Source organism: Pseudonaja textilis, chromosome 1, assembly GCF_049901715.1.
Source record: "Pseudonaja textilis isolate UNSWEBS1 chromosome 1, rPseTex1.2, whole genome shotgun sequence".
NCBI classification, from domain to species: domain Eukaryota; kingdom Metazoa; phylum Chordata; class Lepidosauria; order Squamata; family Elapidae; genus Pseudonaja; species Pseudonaja textilis.
The window spans coordinates 305,363,405-305,381,043 of NC_141990.1; the positions used below are offsets into that span (position 1 = coordinate 305,363,405).

Sequence of the window (17,639 nt, forward strand, 5' to 3'; positions counted from 1 at the left end):
AAGAAGTTTCCCTTCCCCTGTGGAAGAGGAACCTCTGTCTTCAGATCCTAAGCTCTGGGGTGTCTTCAAAAGAAACATGGCTGCATTACAGAAAGGGGGAGGGGAATTAGTGAGTTCACACATTACCCAGGGATGGGCAGCTTTCTGAGTTGGGGAGCTACAGTTCCCTTACCAGCTGAAAGGCCACATATGAATTCACTGGAAATTGGGAGCACATTTTTCCTCGATGGGGGGATTTAAGAATGGGAATAGAGCAGGAAGCCTCTAGGATAAATTCTGCTCCTGTTTTTACCCTTCAAAAATGCTGCCTCCTTCCAAAATTGTCCAAAAATAGAGCTGAAAAAATTTGACCACAAAATGGCTGAACCTTGGCAGCATGTTTTCAGGATAGATGGGGACTTGAGGAGATTTAAGGCTGGAAAGAAGAACAGTTTGCATTCCAGAGGCCTCTTTTTTCCCATTCTCAACGTTGTTCTGGAGGAAAAATGCACTATGTAAAATTGGAGCTTTTGTGCTGAAAGTCAACCTCACAATCTCAGGGCATTGAGAGGTATGTGTAGGCCATAAGCACAGCCTGCATTAAGCCTTATGTTACTTGTTTAATTTTGGTTTAATGAAATAAGAAAGCCAGTTGTAGTTTATTTCACAAACTATAGTTTAGTGTCATGGATGAATCAGCCAGGGTACTAGCAGTATAAACCATGCGTAAGTATATTTTCAATGTACAGTATATTCTCTGATTAGTGGTTGAAATCTTCCATGCAGATCCTGATGCAAGGCTAAATAATGTTGACCTAAGAATTTACTTTACAAGAGAATTCAAAATATCTCACAATAAAAAATAAATAAATTTTGGGAATAGAGGTAATTTTATGGCTGTAATTGTCCAATATTTGGAAATCAACATTCTTTGCTCTTCTAAGCAATCCGCCCAGAGATCAATTAAACCTGGTAATTACAGAGTGATTAAATACTAATATGATGAGTCCTCATTAATCCAAAGAGATACGTGTGCTACAGCCAGGTTAATTTGGACTTTGGAGTGCAAAACCTAGAAGGAAGGAAACCCAATATCCTTGTTAAAGCATAAAGTCACTCTTTAAATCTGGGGGGCGCGGGGGAGAAATGAATAAGAAAAGAACAGACTGGAGGATGTCTAGACAGTGAGGGAATGAAAACTGGAATCATTCAAGGAAGCAGAGGAAGAAATTATATGAACACAAATGTGAGGTGGAAGAAGACTTATTCTGCCTGAGAAGAGAATTTATCAGGAAGATTTCACAAGAAAGCCAGTGCCTAGAAGATTTCCTAATTTACATGGATCTCAATGTAAATCAAATCTGGGAATTTTGCTGTTGTGAATTCATGATACAGCCACAGTAGGAAAAACTGTAGCCAAGACAAAGCCCAGTTACGGTTCATCCTTCCCTCAAGAAAAATAAAATCCATGGGAACTATTTTATAAACTTTATAGGATGCCCAAGTTTTTTCTCCTGGTTTTTAGGCTATGTTTTAAGAGTCTAAAATGCTTACAGCAAAAGCAAGAGCTTTGAAAGACATCCAGGATTGACCATGCAAACCATGTAATATTAGAGAGTCCAGCACATACTGTATTTATTGAGTAGAAAAGATTATTGGAGTCAGTAACATTTTGAACTCATTGATAAGGAGGTGCAATGCACTCCTTTGCTGTCTTGATTTTGGAACTGGTTTAAAAGTGAGCAGATCTAACAGCTGAATTAGAGCTGACACTGAATGGATCAGCAGATTGGAGGTGTTACGTTCGGAAGGTCGGGCTCATAGAGACGAGAGACTCGGATTAAGTGAACAGCAGCTCTTTATTTATAGGCTAGATCTGAGTAAAAAAGCAGCACTCACGGCGGCTCTTTTATAGAGCTCACCGCAGCTAGGTGGCCAATGACACAGCTTTGAGTTTCCCGCGATTGGTTTCAACCAATCGCGGTAGACTCCTAGCGAGCCAATCACGACCGCCCAGACTGACCAATCACGTAACGGTTTAAGCAGGCCAATAGGAATGCAGATTTTCAAGCCTGCTAATATGGAACAGGAGGCAAGTTGATTAACCTTATCGCAGGAGATGAAGGAGGTTAGCCCTTTCTTGCCCATGTCTAACAATTATTCCTCTGAAGCTATATCATTATGGAAGTGTGTTATTGATATTATTGCCTCTGCAAAGCTTTTGAGACCAACTGCATCTCTGTTGCCACATTCTCTGCAGTTGCAGTCATACATTATAAATCGTAGGAAGGAGAGAAGGGAAATTCCTCCTTTAAGCATTGTTCTACTCTTCTTTCACTTCAGTTGACAGACAGGTTTGAAGACAGTTCTGTGGCCCAGCCTTCCACCATGGTTTAGGTCATCTACTCTGGCAAGCTGTTTAATAATGCCTTTTCAAGCATCATGACTAAATCAAAGCAGATGTTCAGCTCTCTATAGCCAAGAAGAGAGCAACTAGAGAGGACAGAGTATATGTATGTGTTCATGTGGGTGTACTTTTAACAACATTTTATAGCATGTCAGGAAAAGGTTACTTGTTACAAAAGTTTTGTACTACACACAGGCATTGCATTCGAGGGAAAGTCTGCAAGAAATTGATTGAAGAAAAGGAAATTACAAGCAGATACCGGGGGGGAGGAGGATTCTGTGCCTGAAAAATACTAAACTATTTTTATGCACAAATATTAATATTCTTTTTTCACCAGAGGTGGAAGGAAACATACTGAGAAAAATGTTAAATAATATTGCACAATATATTATTATTGTATTATTACAATACAATGGAGGAACCAAAAAGGCAACAGTTGCCAATACATCGGTTTGGAAATGTTTTAATAGGGCCAAAAATATTGGCAAGCAAACATTTTTCTGTGAGAACACTTAAAGAAAAATAATGGATTTGCACAGTTTTAACAATAGCAGAGAGGGGAGATATAAAACTGACTTCATCTTATCTGGTACTGTCTCCTTAACAGGCCAGTTACTCCAAAAGGTCTTCAGCAAAAGGTTTTTTTTCATTCCTCCTACAGACATCGACATTTCAGTTTGCTTTAGTGGTGAAGGTATCAGGCTGGAAAGCAAGAGACTGCGAGTTCAAGTCCAACCTTAGCTGTGACAGCCAACTGGGTGACTTTGGACCAGTCACTCTCTCTCAGTTCACCTCACAGGGTTGTTGTTGTGGAGAAAATAGGAGGAGGAGGGTGTGTATTTGATATGTTTGCCACCTTGAGTTATTTCTAAAGATAATAAAGATGGGTGTATAAATAAACAAATAAAATAAATAAAAAGTACAGGGTATTTAATTGGGGTAAGAATTAGCTTAATGACAGTGTATGGCAGAAAGATCTAGAAGTACTATGAGGTGGACATCTAAAAAAAACAAGCCGTTTTTGGGCTGCATTAAGAGAAGGGTTAATTCCAGATTATGGGAGATAATCAATCATCCAATAATACATTTTGCTAGTTAGATTATATTTAGAATACTATGTCCAGTTCTGAGGAAAGCAATTTACAAGGGACATAGAAGCTAGACTGAGTTCAGAAAAGAGCTACTAAGGCAAAGGATCTGGAAATCATGCCTTGTGAGGAATGGTTAAAAGAGCTGAGCTTGCTTGTAGAAAAGGTGACTGAAATATGATAGCAGTTTACAAATATCTAAAAGACTATCATATGTCAGAGGGAGTAGAGGTGCTCTTGGTTTACTCAGAACTCTGATTCTATTAACCATTACCATTCTACCACTGCGACTGGATCATTATACAGCCCACCGGTGACCCTCCTTATAAAATCAGTACAATACAGTTATTTTTCCTGTAGTGGTCCTGTGGATACATGAAAGTGGCAGGAGTGTCCAGAACATTCTTAATGTGGTTCATGCATGTCTGCATCAGTGGTGGGATTCAAAAAAAATTACTACTGCTTCCGTGGGCATGGCTTGGTGGGTGTGGCAGGGAAGGAAACTGCAAAATGTCATTTCCACTCCACTCCAGGGGAAGGATACTGTAAAATCTCCATTCCCTCCCCACCCCATTAACCTGCTTTCCATCTCTGTTCTCCTATGCAGGGCAACAAAAGAAGACCTAGCCGATCAGCTGGGACTTGGGAGGCAGAGAATAAATGGAGGCAGGACCAATCAGAGGTGGTATTTGCTGGTTCTCTGAACTACTCAAAATTTCTGCTACCAGTTCTCCAGAATTGGTCAGAACCTGCTGAATACCACCCTCTGGTCTGCATGTAAAAAAGGAAGGAAGGAAGGAAGGAAGGAAGGAAGGAAGGAAGGAAGGAAGGAAGGAAGGAAGGAGGGAGGGAGGGAGGGAGGGAGGGAGGGAGGGAGAGAGAGAGAGAGAGAGAGAGAGAGAGAGAGAGAAAGAAAGAAAGAAAGAAAGAAAGAAAGAAAGAAAGAAAGAAAGAAAGAAAGAAAGAAAGAAAGAAAGAAAGAAAGAAAGAAAGTGTTGAAACGTGTCAAAATGCCTTTCTTTCAAGGATTCGATTTTCCCGCTGGGAGAGCTCCAGCGCAAGGATACGGACAACTGCTTGAAAGCTGGATCTTTTTATTTTTCAGGAAGGTGGAGAACAGCAAGAAGTCTGCGCTCCTGGACTAGCTAGCTTCTTATGGTAAGTCCCTGGTTTTTTATACCCATTTCTCCCTTTGTAAGTTGATTTTATGTGGGTGCTTGTATTTGTGCCTAATGTTTCAAATCCTGTTTGAGTTTGTCTTTATTTCCGCCGGAGGGCAAACTCCGCGGGGTGGCCAGATTGTATTATTGGTTTTCTGTAATCTCTTTTAGCTTTCAGATAGTTTTTCATATTTGTTCTGTGGCAATCTCCTGTCTGTCCCTTTTGTAATTTATATTTTGGGTCTTTTGTCTGTTTGTTTTGCTTATTTGATATGTCCTGTGTTTGTAAGGGTTTTCTAAATTATCTTTTGTTTCCTTTTCTGATTTGTCTAGTTTTCTTAATTACTTAGGCTTTTGTCTATAGGGATTCTTTAATACTTTTTATTTGATTCCTTTTCCTATGTAAGTTTGTTCTCTGGCTGACCTGATGTTCCCCTTGAGCTTTTCCTGTTCTTTGTGACACTACTGCCTTTGTGAAATTCCCTTTCCAAGAAAGAAAGAAAGAAAGAAAGAAAGAAAGAAAGAAAGAAAGAAAGAAAGAAAGAAAGAAAGAAAGAAAGAAAGAAAGAAAGAAAGAAAGAAAGAAAGAAAGAAAGAAAGAAAGAGCACCCATGGTGCTAGAGGGTGGGGAGGAGAGCAGGAGGAAGAGGAGCACAGGTGAATGATTGGTGCAGGCAAAAAAAGTGAAAGGTGGGGAACCCAGGTGTATATTGCAGGGAGGTTCCAGACAGTCTCCTGTTCTAACAGTGCTATTGCTCATAATTCCTAACTTCTTAGGAAGATGAATTATCAGGAAAGTCAGGATGCTTAACTGTATCATCTACGTGACTAGTCAGGGTCAGGTAAATCTCCCTAGAGGGGTTCTGGGAAATGTAGAATTGCAACCACGCACCTGGTGTGCTTATTTAGAAGCCTCGGCTGTCAGCACGACAACCATTCTAGAGACATTTTTTTTCATTCCAGATTAATCTTGCTGATGTTCATTGTATTTATCTTTGGTCTAGTAATCTTTCATAGGCATCTCTCTCACTTTAATTTTTAAAAATAGCTGCTTTTTCATCTTTATATATTCTTATTTATTGATTCAATTTATATGGCCATCCATCTCCTTTGCATATTATTCTGGGTGGCATAAACAGTTAAAACACAACTAATAATTAAAACATTCTGCCATTTAAGTCAAATTATTGATACAGATACAGATAATCAGAGTTGGAAGGGACCTTGTAGGTCATCTAGTCTAACCCCCCCGCCCAAGCAGGAAACCCTATATCATTTCTGACAAATGGCGGTCCAATCTCTTCTTGAAAGTCTCAACTGATGGCGCTCCCACAATTTCCGAGGGCAACTTCTGTTCCATTGGTTGATTGTTCTCACTGTCAGAAAGATTATCCTTATTTCCAGGTTAAAGCTCTCCTTGTTCAGTTTCCATCCATTATTCCTTGTCTGGCCTACAGGCGCTTTAGAAAATAGCTTGACCCCTTTCTCCCTGTGGCAGCCCTTCAAATATTGGAAGACCTCTATCATGTCTCCCCTGGTCCTTCTCTTCACTAGACTAGCCAAGCCCAGTTCCTGCAACAGTTCGATGTATGTTTTAGCCTCCAGTCCCCTAATCATCCTGGTTGCTCTTCTCTGTACTTTTTCTAGAGTCTCAACATCTTTTTTATAATGTGGTGACCAAAACTGGATGCAGTACTCTAGGGGTGGTCTTACTAAGGCTTTATAGAGTGGTATTAGTACTTCCCTTGATCTTGACTGCATCCCTCTGTTAATACAATTTAGGATTGCATTAGCTTTTTTGGCTGCTGCTGCACACTGCTGGCTCATATTTAGCTGGTTGTCCACTAAGACTCCAAGATCCCTCTCACACCTGGTTTCACCTAGTCTATATGTTTACTTTTGGTTTTTCTTGCCTAAGTGTAGGACTTTACTTTTCTCTACATTGAATTTAATTTTATTAGATATGGCCCAGTGTTCTAGTCTATCAAGATCCATCTGGATCTTGAGCCTATCTTCTTGGGTGTAAGCCTATTCTTGCCAGCTTAGTATCATCTGCAAATTTGGTAAGTTCCCCTTCTATTCCCTCATCTAAGTCATTAATGAAGATATTGAAGAGTACTGGGCCTAAGATGGAACCTTGTGGCACCCCACTGCTTCCTTCCTTCCATGTAGACTTAGATACATTAAGGACTACTTGTTGAGTATGGTATGCCAGCCAGTTGCAAATCCATCTAGTGGTGGTGCTATCTATTCCATTTTTTTCTAGCTTACTAAGAAGTAGGTTGTGGTCTACTTTGTCGAATGCCTTGCTGAAATCTAAATATATTATGTCCACAGTATTTTGCTGGTCTACTAATTTAGTCACTGTGTTGAAGAATGAAATAAGATTGGCTTGGCATGATCTGTTTTTAACAAACCCGTGCTGACTGCTAGTTATTACTTTACTTGTTTCTAGATGTTGGCTGATCTGTTTTTTTATTATCTTTTCCAGTATCTTCCCGGGTATTGATGTTAGGCTGATTGGTCTATAGTTTCCTGGGTCTGTTTTTTTTTTCCTTTTTTGAAGATGGGAACCACATCAGCTCTTTTCCAGTCCTCTGGTAGTTCCACGGTGCTCTTGGATTTTTGAAAGATATGGGTGCAGTGGTTCTGAGATGACCTCGGCCAGCTCCTTTAAAACTCTGGGATATAATCCATCAGGCCCCGGTGATTTGTTTTCATCAAGATCAGACAGGTGTTCTTTTACTATTTTTTTGCTTATTTTAACTTTTATTTCTGGTCTGTCTTTTACAGTTATGTTTTTGGTGGGTTGAGCTATAGTTTCTTTTTGCGTGAAGACAGAGGCAAAGAATGAGTTAAGCAATTCTGCTTTTTCTCTGTTGCCTGTTACTTCCTTGCCATCTTCTCTCTTTGGTGGACCGACTGTTTCCTTGATTTTTTTTTTCTTGTTATTTTTATGTTGGAAGGAATTTTTTTTATTATCTTTGACTTTTATTGCAAATCTTTGTTTGTTCTGAGCCTTTGCTATCCTGACTTCGTCTTTACAGATTCTGGCTATCTGCTGATATTCTGCCTTAGTTGTCCTTCTTTCCATTTTTTGTACTTGTCCTTTTTTTCTTTCAATTTGCCAGAGAGATCTTTGTGCAGCCATGCTGGATTCTTCTTGGATTTCTTGTTTTTCTTTCTCAGTGGTATTGTGCTGGTCTGGGCTTCTATGATCATACTTTTTAGAATTTCCCAAGATTCTTGAGTTGTTTTCCCCTTTAGGATTTTCATCCATGGAATCTTTCCCAAGTTCTCTCTGAGTTTATTGAAATCAGCTCTTTTAAAATCCAAGATTCTGGTGTCATTATGTTCTGTTGCTTGTGTTTGCGTTATGTTGAATTCTTGTATGACATGGTCACTCTCACCCAAGGTTCCTGCAGTTTCAACTCCCTCTATCACTTCTTCTCTGTTTGTAAGAATTAAGTCCAGTATGGCTGTCCCTCTAGTTTCACCCTCTACCTTTTGGACAACTAAGTTGTCAGCTAGGTTGGTTAGGAACTTATTTGATTTCTCACTTGGTGCAGAATTAGTTTTCCAATAGATATCAGGATAATTGAAGTCTCCCATTACTATTGTTGTGTGTTTCCTCGATATGTTTGTTAGTTGGCTGGCAAAAAGGACATCTATTTTTTCTGCTTGATTGGGTGGCCATACACCTATGGCCATGTCATTCTTTTTTTCTTTTATATTGACCCATATGCATTCTAGGAGGTTTTCATCTTTGGTTTCATGCATTTCTGTAGCAATATAGTGGTCCTTTACATACAGTGCAATTCCAACTCCTCTTTTATGGGGTCTGGGTTTTTTTGAATAGTTTGTATTCTTCTACCAGTATGTTCCAGTCATGGGTTTCATCTCACCAAATTTCTGTTATTCCAACTATATCATATTTACCTTCATGTATTCATAGTTTCGAGTTCACCCTGTTTGTTCCCCAGACTTTGTGCATTTGTATATAGGCACTTGAGATCTTTATGTCTGACACTGTGTTTACTGTCTACATAACCTGTGTTGTGCCTGCCTGTCCCTACTTTCTTGCCACCTGTTTGATTAGTGCACATGGTATGGCACTCACTATTAAATGCTTGGTTTTGGTTGGCATCAAGGTTGATAATCTTACCTGCACAAACATCTATTTTGCATGCACTGGTATTCTTATTAGTTTTAGGTTGCTGCATAATTGAATAATTAAATGCTGCATTTAAAAAACAAAATAGCAAAAAGACAGAGGAGAGTGCAGTTTAACTCTACATAGTGTAACCATTCAATAGGCTCCACACTTCCTTGGGATCCCCAGGGCCAATGGCACGTCCAACTTTTAAGGGTCTTCCAGAAATCTGAGAGAGTTGCACCCAATCTTCCTTTGGGGGAAATGATATTCCAGAGGGAGATGCCACAGAGGAAAAGGCTCTCTTTGTGGATTCTGGTAAACAGAGTTATTTGGCTGATGGAACCAAGAACAGGCCCTTTCTGCTGGATGTAATAGAACAAGTGCAGTAGATGTAATTGATGTGGGGGAGTCCTTCAAATCACCTAAAAGAGAAAAATCCTCTAAAAGACAAAAATCCTCTGAGTATGTTTCCTTAAGTAGTTGAAATAGGGTCATTCTGGAGGATAAGTTCAGCTGACCTCAGGGAAACTAAAACGTTTCCAGAAATATAAAACATGTGGAGAGGATGAAGGAGGGGAAAATTCCCACCAGGATAGAACATGCTCAGTGATTACTGAATACTGATTGGTAGGTATGAGTGAAACAGAGAAACTGTAGGCCAGGGTTTCCCAACATTGAGAATTTCTGGGAGTTCAAATCCCAGAATTTCACAGAATTTCAAATTCCAGAATTTCAGTCCGATTATTGGTGAGAATTCTAGAAGTTCATTTATTTATTTATTAAGAGGGGAGAATTTTGATGGTGGAAGTAACAATGAACTATAAACAAATACTTTTGGTAGGAATATATACACCAAATAATAATCAAGAAAATTTTAATGAAAAACTACATAAGAAAATTGCAGAATTGGAATATGAAAATATCTGTGTGGCAGAGACTATAATGCAATTTAGATGCAGAATTTGATTACAAAAGCAGTAAAGCAAGTAAAAAAGCTAGAAAAACACTTCCAAAGACTTTCTTTAAAATGGTGGAAGAAATAGGTATTCAAGATGTATGGAGTGAGATAAATCCTAAGACAAATCAATACCCATTTTATTTAAATAGACATATGTCTTGGTCAAGAATAGATATGATATGGATGTTATTGGAGTTAAAGTCAAATGTGCAAGAAATAGACATAGAACCAAGTGCTTGGGTAAATCACAACCCAGTGAGAGTTAAGTGGAAAGAACAAAAGAAAAAAATGAGATGGGCATTGAATCAATCGATATTAAAAGATAAGGAAATTATACCAACTATGGAAAGAGAAATTGATCTTTTTTCAAAGAGGAAAGAAGAAACTTCACTACAAAATGTACGGGACACTGCTAAGAAATATATTCAAGAATTATTAGGGAATAACCTATTCGGGGGAATAAGGAAAAGAAAATCAAAAGATGTTAGAAGAAGAACACAAAAGACTGGAATTAGAATTACAGAAAGAAACACATTTAAAAAAAAAAATCAAATGGAACTAATAAAACATAAACTGAATCTAGTATATAAAGAAGAACTAGCACAAAAAATTAAAAATGCTAAATAGAATTTCTTTGAAAATGGGAATAAACCAGGAAGATGGTTGGCATATAAATTGAAAACAGAGAAAGAGAAAAAAATGATACATAGATTGGAAGATGAGAAAGCAACTCTATATTATCAAGATGAGAATAAAAATAAAAATAATTCAAGATTATTATGAAAAGCTGTATGAGCAGGAGAAAATCTTGGAAGACAGAATTAAACAATATTTGGAAAAAGCAGAATTACCTAAAGTACCTGAAACAGTAAAAGTTATGTTGAATTCCTTTTCCATTTGAAAATCTGTGGCCTCTCAATATTATTAGATTTCAATTCTCTTCAACTTAAGAAAGCATGATCAAAGTTCAGGAATTTGGCAGCTAGAATCTGACTGTATCTGAAGAGATATAACTATATATAAGGTGGCTGACATCAAACTTTGTTAACTCTGAACAAATATGTCAGTACTAATTTTGGGCTAGCCAATAGGATTCAAACACTAGTTAAAATTAGCTACAGAATCCTGGGAATTTATGGCATAACATAAAACATTGCTGTGGGTTTTGAATTAAAATTGAGGGTTCATATTTAAGAGAACTCTGACATTGAAATATTAGTGCCAAAATTAATATATTATGGTCTAGAGTTTTGAACTGTAGTCGTCCACATTACAATATAATGTGGGAGTTCTGAGTATCTAGTGCTAAAGCTAAGTAGGAGAAGACCAACCATCACCTCCTGGCCCTGCTTAAGATTTTTCACATCAAGAAACATTTCAAAAGTCATTCTGTCATCCCTCCAAATACCCCAAACAAGACTGATTTGTTCCAAGTGCATAGCCTCGGGGAAACCAAGCAAGCATGCCTGATGCTAGAGATGATTTCTGAACTCAAAGGCTAACTGAAATCACGTGGCATAAGGAGAGGGGATCCATCATGTGCCCAGGGACATGCAAGCAAAGGAGGGAAGGAGGGAGGGAGCTGTAGGGCAATTTAACAAAAGCTGCCTTACAGGAGCAATGCAGGTGGTCCAGGGGGCCTGAAGCTTGACCCGGGGAAAAAAACGCAATTGGGAAGCATTCACCTGTAATCAATCGGACTGAATTGCCAGACCTTCTGATGCTGAAAAAAAACAGATTCCAGCTATTAATTCGAAGTTAGCAATTGAGGGTAATTCCACTAAATGGTCTGGAAAAGAACAAACAGGGGAACAAGTTGGATCCGGGATTAAAAAAAAAAAAAAGACTCGACCTCTCTTGGCCTCAGTGGCTTTATGTGCATTGGCGTTGAAATAACAGCAGACCCAAAGATCCTGCTGACACACCAGCATTACAGTCCAAAAGGCATTGAGGAAAATGAAAACATACATTCTTCCCTCTCCATTCATGGGGTGAATCCATGCTGTTGTTTATCTTAATTTATGTTTTGAGTGAATTTATACCAATTTTAAACACCTTTGTTTTTGAATATATGGACTTTTTTCTCTCTTTTAAATGCTATATTTGAAAAATTCCAAAACAGTGAGCAGGATTGGATCTTTAATGTTCCATTAGGAAATCTCAGGGCTGCAGACTATAAACCAGGGGTCCCCAAACTTGGCAAGTTTAAAACTTGTGGACTTCAACTCCCAGAATTCCTGAGTGAACATGACTGGAGGAGGAATTCTGGGAGTTGAAGTCCACAAGCCTTAAAGTTGCCACGTTTGGGGACCTCTGCGATATACCAACCGTGTAAAAATGTGTCTTCAGGGAGGGAGGGGTCAGTAATAAAATAACATTGGCCATAAGCATGAAAGGGCAGGCTTTGCACTTTGGTGTCACAACCTATATTTGTGATTTCTCCCACCACAGATTAGATATGGATAGAAAAGCCTGGAATAAAACAATGGGAAATTCCTTCCGATTGCCAGGAAAGCTGCAATTGATATGTCCAAAGAGTCTCCATGAATTATGTTGAATCAGAGTGAATATTTGTTAATACTAAAGCTTTGCCAAATGCATGCAGCTCCTTTTTTTATTCCTCAGTTCTCAGGCATTTATACAGCTTAGATGCAGAGCAGAATGCCAGAGAAAGGTCAAGACCTAAAAGGTGTTTTTTTTAAAAAAGGCACCTCCTATTTATAGAGGACTTTTGTATTGCTCTTTTGTTCACCAGTCAGTAAAGGCCTCCTTAAAGGAAACTTCATCAGGTGTGTTCTCCAAAGGATTAAAATACTCCCTTTCCCTGATCCTAGCCATATCCTTTTTGCACCACATGAGTTATTTGGTAGGCACCAATGAGTCTTTTCACACCAAAGCCAAAGGAGCTATTTGGTTTCAGGAAAAAAAACTACTTTAACTTACTGTTTTTCAAACTTGGAAACTTCAAGATGTGTGGACTTCAACTCTCAGAACACACACACACACCTACTGGCTGGGAATTCTGGGAGTTAAAGTTCACACGTCTTAAAGTTTCCAAGTTTGAAAAACATTGCATTAAAGTATTTTTTTAACCTGAAAGCAAATCACTCCTTTGGCCTTTGGTATGAAAAGACTATTGGTGCCTACCAAATAATTTCAACTCATACTGGCTGGGAATTCTGGGAGTTAAAATCCACACATCTAAAAGTTGCCAAATGACAGAAAAAAAAGGAAGGAAAAATATAGAATAGAATAACTTCCAACTTTCATTAGCATTTGCTCCACAAAGTTCAGCAGGCTCCTTTTAGCCTTCAGTTGGGAGAGTATATAATGGTCAGTTAGTTAATATCAGTTAGTTGTTTAAATAATTTGTTGTTTTTACTGACATCATTGTAGTTGTGCTTTTAAAGTTGTAGCAATGTTTCGGCAGAATCTCATCTGCCATCATCAGGCTTCTGTATTGTGTACTGTATTGTGTATTGTGGGAAAATACCCAAACACTCTGAGAAGCACAGAGCCGAAGACACAAGCCTGAAGATGATGAATGAGACTTCATCGAAACACTGCCTAGATACTTCCAATCTTACACAGGAGAAAACCCGAATAACCAAAGATCCACATACTAATACCCACGAGAACCTCAGAATATATATGCCCAGAGCTGGTTGAAAGATGGGCACCTAAATAAATATTTTAAATAAAAATATTATAGCCTTAAATACTATTTTATTCTATGTTTTAGAAAGGACATTTTGTCATTCACTTTAATATCATCAGTAATTTTTTTTCAGTTTATTCTGTTTCTTCAAAAATCTCAAGTTTAACTTATATCAATTGTGTCATTCTTACTGTAAATTCTTCAGACACAGTTCTTAAAAATTCCAATTGTCAGATCCATAATACTCTGGTTTCTTCACAATCAATAGCAAGCTCTTTATCTTCTTTTGAAACTCTGCTTACGAATCCATGATGATCAACATATTCTAGTGCAGCCCTGGGTATTTTACGGCCCATGGGCCACTTCTGGACCTCTGTCCCTGTCTGACCCACAGCGGCGGAAGAGGTTTCAGGGGGGCACAGCAATAGTCCCAGTTTCTCACGTGAGCCCTTGGTAAAATTAATTGCCCATCCTGCTCCAGTCAATAGCACCATTTAATATTTTACAAAATGAACTGCAGCTGGCAGCACCACCAGAAATAGAGACGGGAAGGAAATAAACAAAAAAAATACAACCACATTAATGTAGCCATCTTTTTTAACCTGTCGCTTCCTATTTTACCATGCATACTTCTTAAATACTGACTCCCATTGCATCCAACTAACTTTTGCAATTCTTTTCACATTTTCAACTTTCATGAATGAGGTGATGAGCAGAGCCACACTCTTAAGACACAACCATTTTTATATCTTTCAACAAACATTCATTCTTCACAAGAGACAACGTTCCCGCAACACTCACCTAGCACATTTTAAAATTTCTCCATCCGTTTCCCCATATTTAGTAAATATTCTATCTAAATACAGAAATTCATCTAATTTGTTTTGCCATTTGTGAATAATTTGCAATTGTTTACTCCATTTTTTTGCATTAAGCACAACTACTATTGCAAATCATTTGGGTTCGAAACTGACAAGACGCATTCAGAGAAAGAAAGATGCATGTTCTTTAGTTCCATCATATGCCACACATAAGGCATTCAGAAACCACTGAACCACTTCAACTCCATCTTCATGCAAAACAGGCGGTAATTCATGCTCTTGACTTTATCTTATGCTTCATCTGAACCAACAAAGGTACAATAAATTTTCTCCTATTCATTCATTTCCCATTGATTTACTGTTCTGCATACATTCCTTTTGGCATAAACCCAGTCAGCACTTCCAGATTGTGCTCTTTGTCACCTCTCATATCCTTTCAGGTTTCTGCTAAATACCTTCACAGCTACACTTAATAAACTACCTGGAGTTCATTCATTCTTGTTACCTTTCTCTTTGGATAAGGGAACAATAATGGCATACTTTCAATCATCAGGTACAGGTTCAGTGTTCACAAGTATTCAAAGAAGTAGCATACCTACTCCATTAGCAAACCACATCCATATTTTAACACGAATCTTTAATACAACACGTCTATGCCTTGTAGTCTCTCCCCCACTTTTGATTTCTATTCAAAACAATCTGCATTTGCATTCTTTTCATCTAACTATGCCTTGTTTTCTTTAACTATATAGTTTGCAGCTAAGTTTTTATACTTCATGTATAATCTCTTATGTCATTTAAATAAATCATTATATGAATTTTGTCCTAGTCCACAGCATCTTTACACTGCGTGATTTCACCAAATAGCTTTTGTATTTCTACTTAATATGACTTCACATCCTGTAACAGAATTCTTTTTATCCTGTTTGAAGAGCTTCCATGTCTTCTTTTCTTATGAATGAAGCTAAATATATGTGTCACAGGATAAAGTTGCAGGATCCAATCCAGTTTGGCCACCAAGCCAGAAGTTTTGTCTTCCGAGCTTTCAGACCCATGCTGGAGCCCAACCTCAGAGAACTTCTCTACCAGAATTCTGTTCTTATCTTCAATTTCCATTCCATTCCTAGAAGAAATGACTCTGTCTTCTAGCCTGTACATATCACGGGTGTCAAACTCGCTGCGTCATGTTGCTGTCACGTGATGTTTCATGATGTTTTCCCCATTCGCAGAGCTGGGGTGGGCGTGGCCTGCACATGACGGGTCTGGTGCACAGGCCACCAGTTTGACACCCCTGGTATATATGAACAGATCTGTGCTCTGGCCATGTATTCAAAACTAGAGTTTTTTCTAATATACACAAGAAAACCTTACTATCTTTATCTATTTGGGGTCTTCCAATGGTCTTGTTGATTTTTCTATATTTTCTCACTTTCTCCTAACAATGAAAACAATTAACCGGTGAAACAGCTTGCCTTCAGAAGTTCTGGGTGCTCCAATACTGGAAGTTTTTAAGAAGAGACTGGACAGACATTTGTCTGGAATGGTATGGGGTCTCCTGCTTGAGCAGGGGGTTGGACTAGAAGACCTCCAAGGTCCTTTCCAACTCTGTTATTCTGTTATCTTTAATTTGTTCATGCCCATCCAGTTATATCAGTGGCCCCCAACCTTTTTTGTGCCATGGCCCGGTACCGGCATCACAAAATGATCTGCGGCCAGTACCGGCATCAGCACGCATGACAAGGCAAGGCAAGCCAAGCGGCCGGCCAGCCAGCCATCCCCCACTTCTCCCCACCACCTTCAACTCCTCCTTTGTACCTTTGTCGATGGGCTTCGCTTTGGGAAGGCTTCGGGATGGTCGCTCAGCTCGCCTTGCCTTGAGTGCTGAAAGAATCCTCGTGCCTTAGTTTCGTTCGAAGCCCACTCCCCTTCGATGAAACTAAGGCACGAGGATTCCTTCAGGACCCAAATGCTGCTTTCCAACCAGAAAAGCTCACCCAGAAGCACTTTCTCGTCAAACAAGATGGTGGCACCCAGCAAACCAGCGGCCCAGTAGGAAATGTTCCACAGATCGGTACCGGTCCGCAGCCCGGTGGTTGGGGACTTCTGAGTTATATCATCTACCAGTATATTTTTGTTCCTTGGATCATAGATATTTTACTCAAAATACTGAACAAATTTTCTAGAAACTGATCCCTGGTTCTTTTTACATCGTTGTTCACTAGAGCACTAACAGGGAGCTCTTACGAATTCTTACTTTCATATGTACCAACAACAATCCAAATGATACCAACCAATTCTTCAATATATACTTTACCCTTTCAATCCTAATCGAAGTTCACTTTCTCTTCAAATATTTACCTATCCTACTCTATGCTGCTCATTTTCCCTCATGCACATTGCATCCTTCTGGGGTCTCTTAGTTTCCCAAGGACATTAAAATATTGTTTTATTTATTTATTTATTAAATTTATTGGCTGCTCACCTTACCACAGGGTAACTGAGTAGCTTTCCTTAATTTCTTCATTTCATTTCTTAATTTCTTCAATCCATTCAATGCTTTTTAGCATTTAATCCTCTTACATTCCAAGTTTCAATCATTTATGTGTCATGATAATCGTGAGATAAGCCCATCAATCATATTTTTGGCCAAATGAAGGCCATCAACATTACATTTTCAGATAGTAATGTCAATGTGTAGACTAAGTAACCAGGTTTAATTGTACCTGTGTCTACATGCAACGTTCTCTGCTAACAGTAAGAGCAATACCCATTCAGATTTGACTTGCTTTAGCCAAGGTATGCCACAAGTTCAACTAAAGCCCTGTTTTATTCCAAGCATGTTCATGTTATTCTGTGCAAATCAAGCTCTCTGTCTAGAGAGCACTTTGCAAGCCAACATACTGTTGCTTACATCTCACCAACCAGGAGGTACAAGCTGTGCACTGACACACAATCAGGATGTGAAAAAAATGTACAAAATATTTTTCCAGTTGACTACTTCATACTCAGAAAAAAAAATCACTTATTTACTTCATGTTCTCATATACAGAAGACTTCCCTGGGGCCCTGCTAGGAACTGCAGTTCAAGAGCTGGAAAGCTACAGTTTCCCCACTGTATAATGGCAAACAGAAGGACTATTGGTTGAGGGGAAGGCTTAAACATATTGTTAAGAGTCATTCCTGGCAGAAACAAAACTATGAATAGAAGCAGTGGCGAATTGGTTTCCTCTTCTGGTGCTTGTCTTCCCCATCCAGTAATATATCATTGTAATAATGGAAGCAAAAGCCTTGGTGTAATGCACTCTGAAGCAGACATTGGATAAAATGTCATCTTTGATATTGATTTGCCATTTGATCCATTATCTTTCACTCACCCTGGGATTTATGAAAGCGCCGCTGCCGGAAACCTCTT

The 17,639-nt window shown here is 38.7% G+C and overlaps 1 long non-coding RNA gene across 1 annotated transcript in view; it reads left to right on the forward strand.

Annotated features, from left to right (window-relative positions):
- The window catches only part of LOC148128285 (uncharacterized), a 60,691-nt gene that overhangs the window by 42,209 nt on the left and 843 nt on the right, over window positions 1–17,639 (forward strand). Inside the window, exon 2 of the long non-coding RNA XR_015741194.1 lies at window positions 4,580–4,632. This is a non-coding gene — a long non-coding RNA (uncharacterized LOC148128285). The remainder of the gene's footprint in view (window positions 1–4,579; window positions 4,633–17,639) is intronic.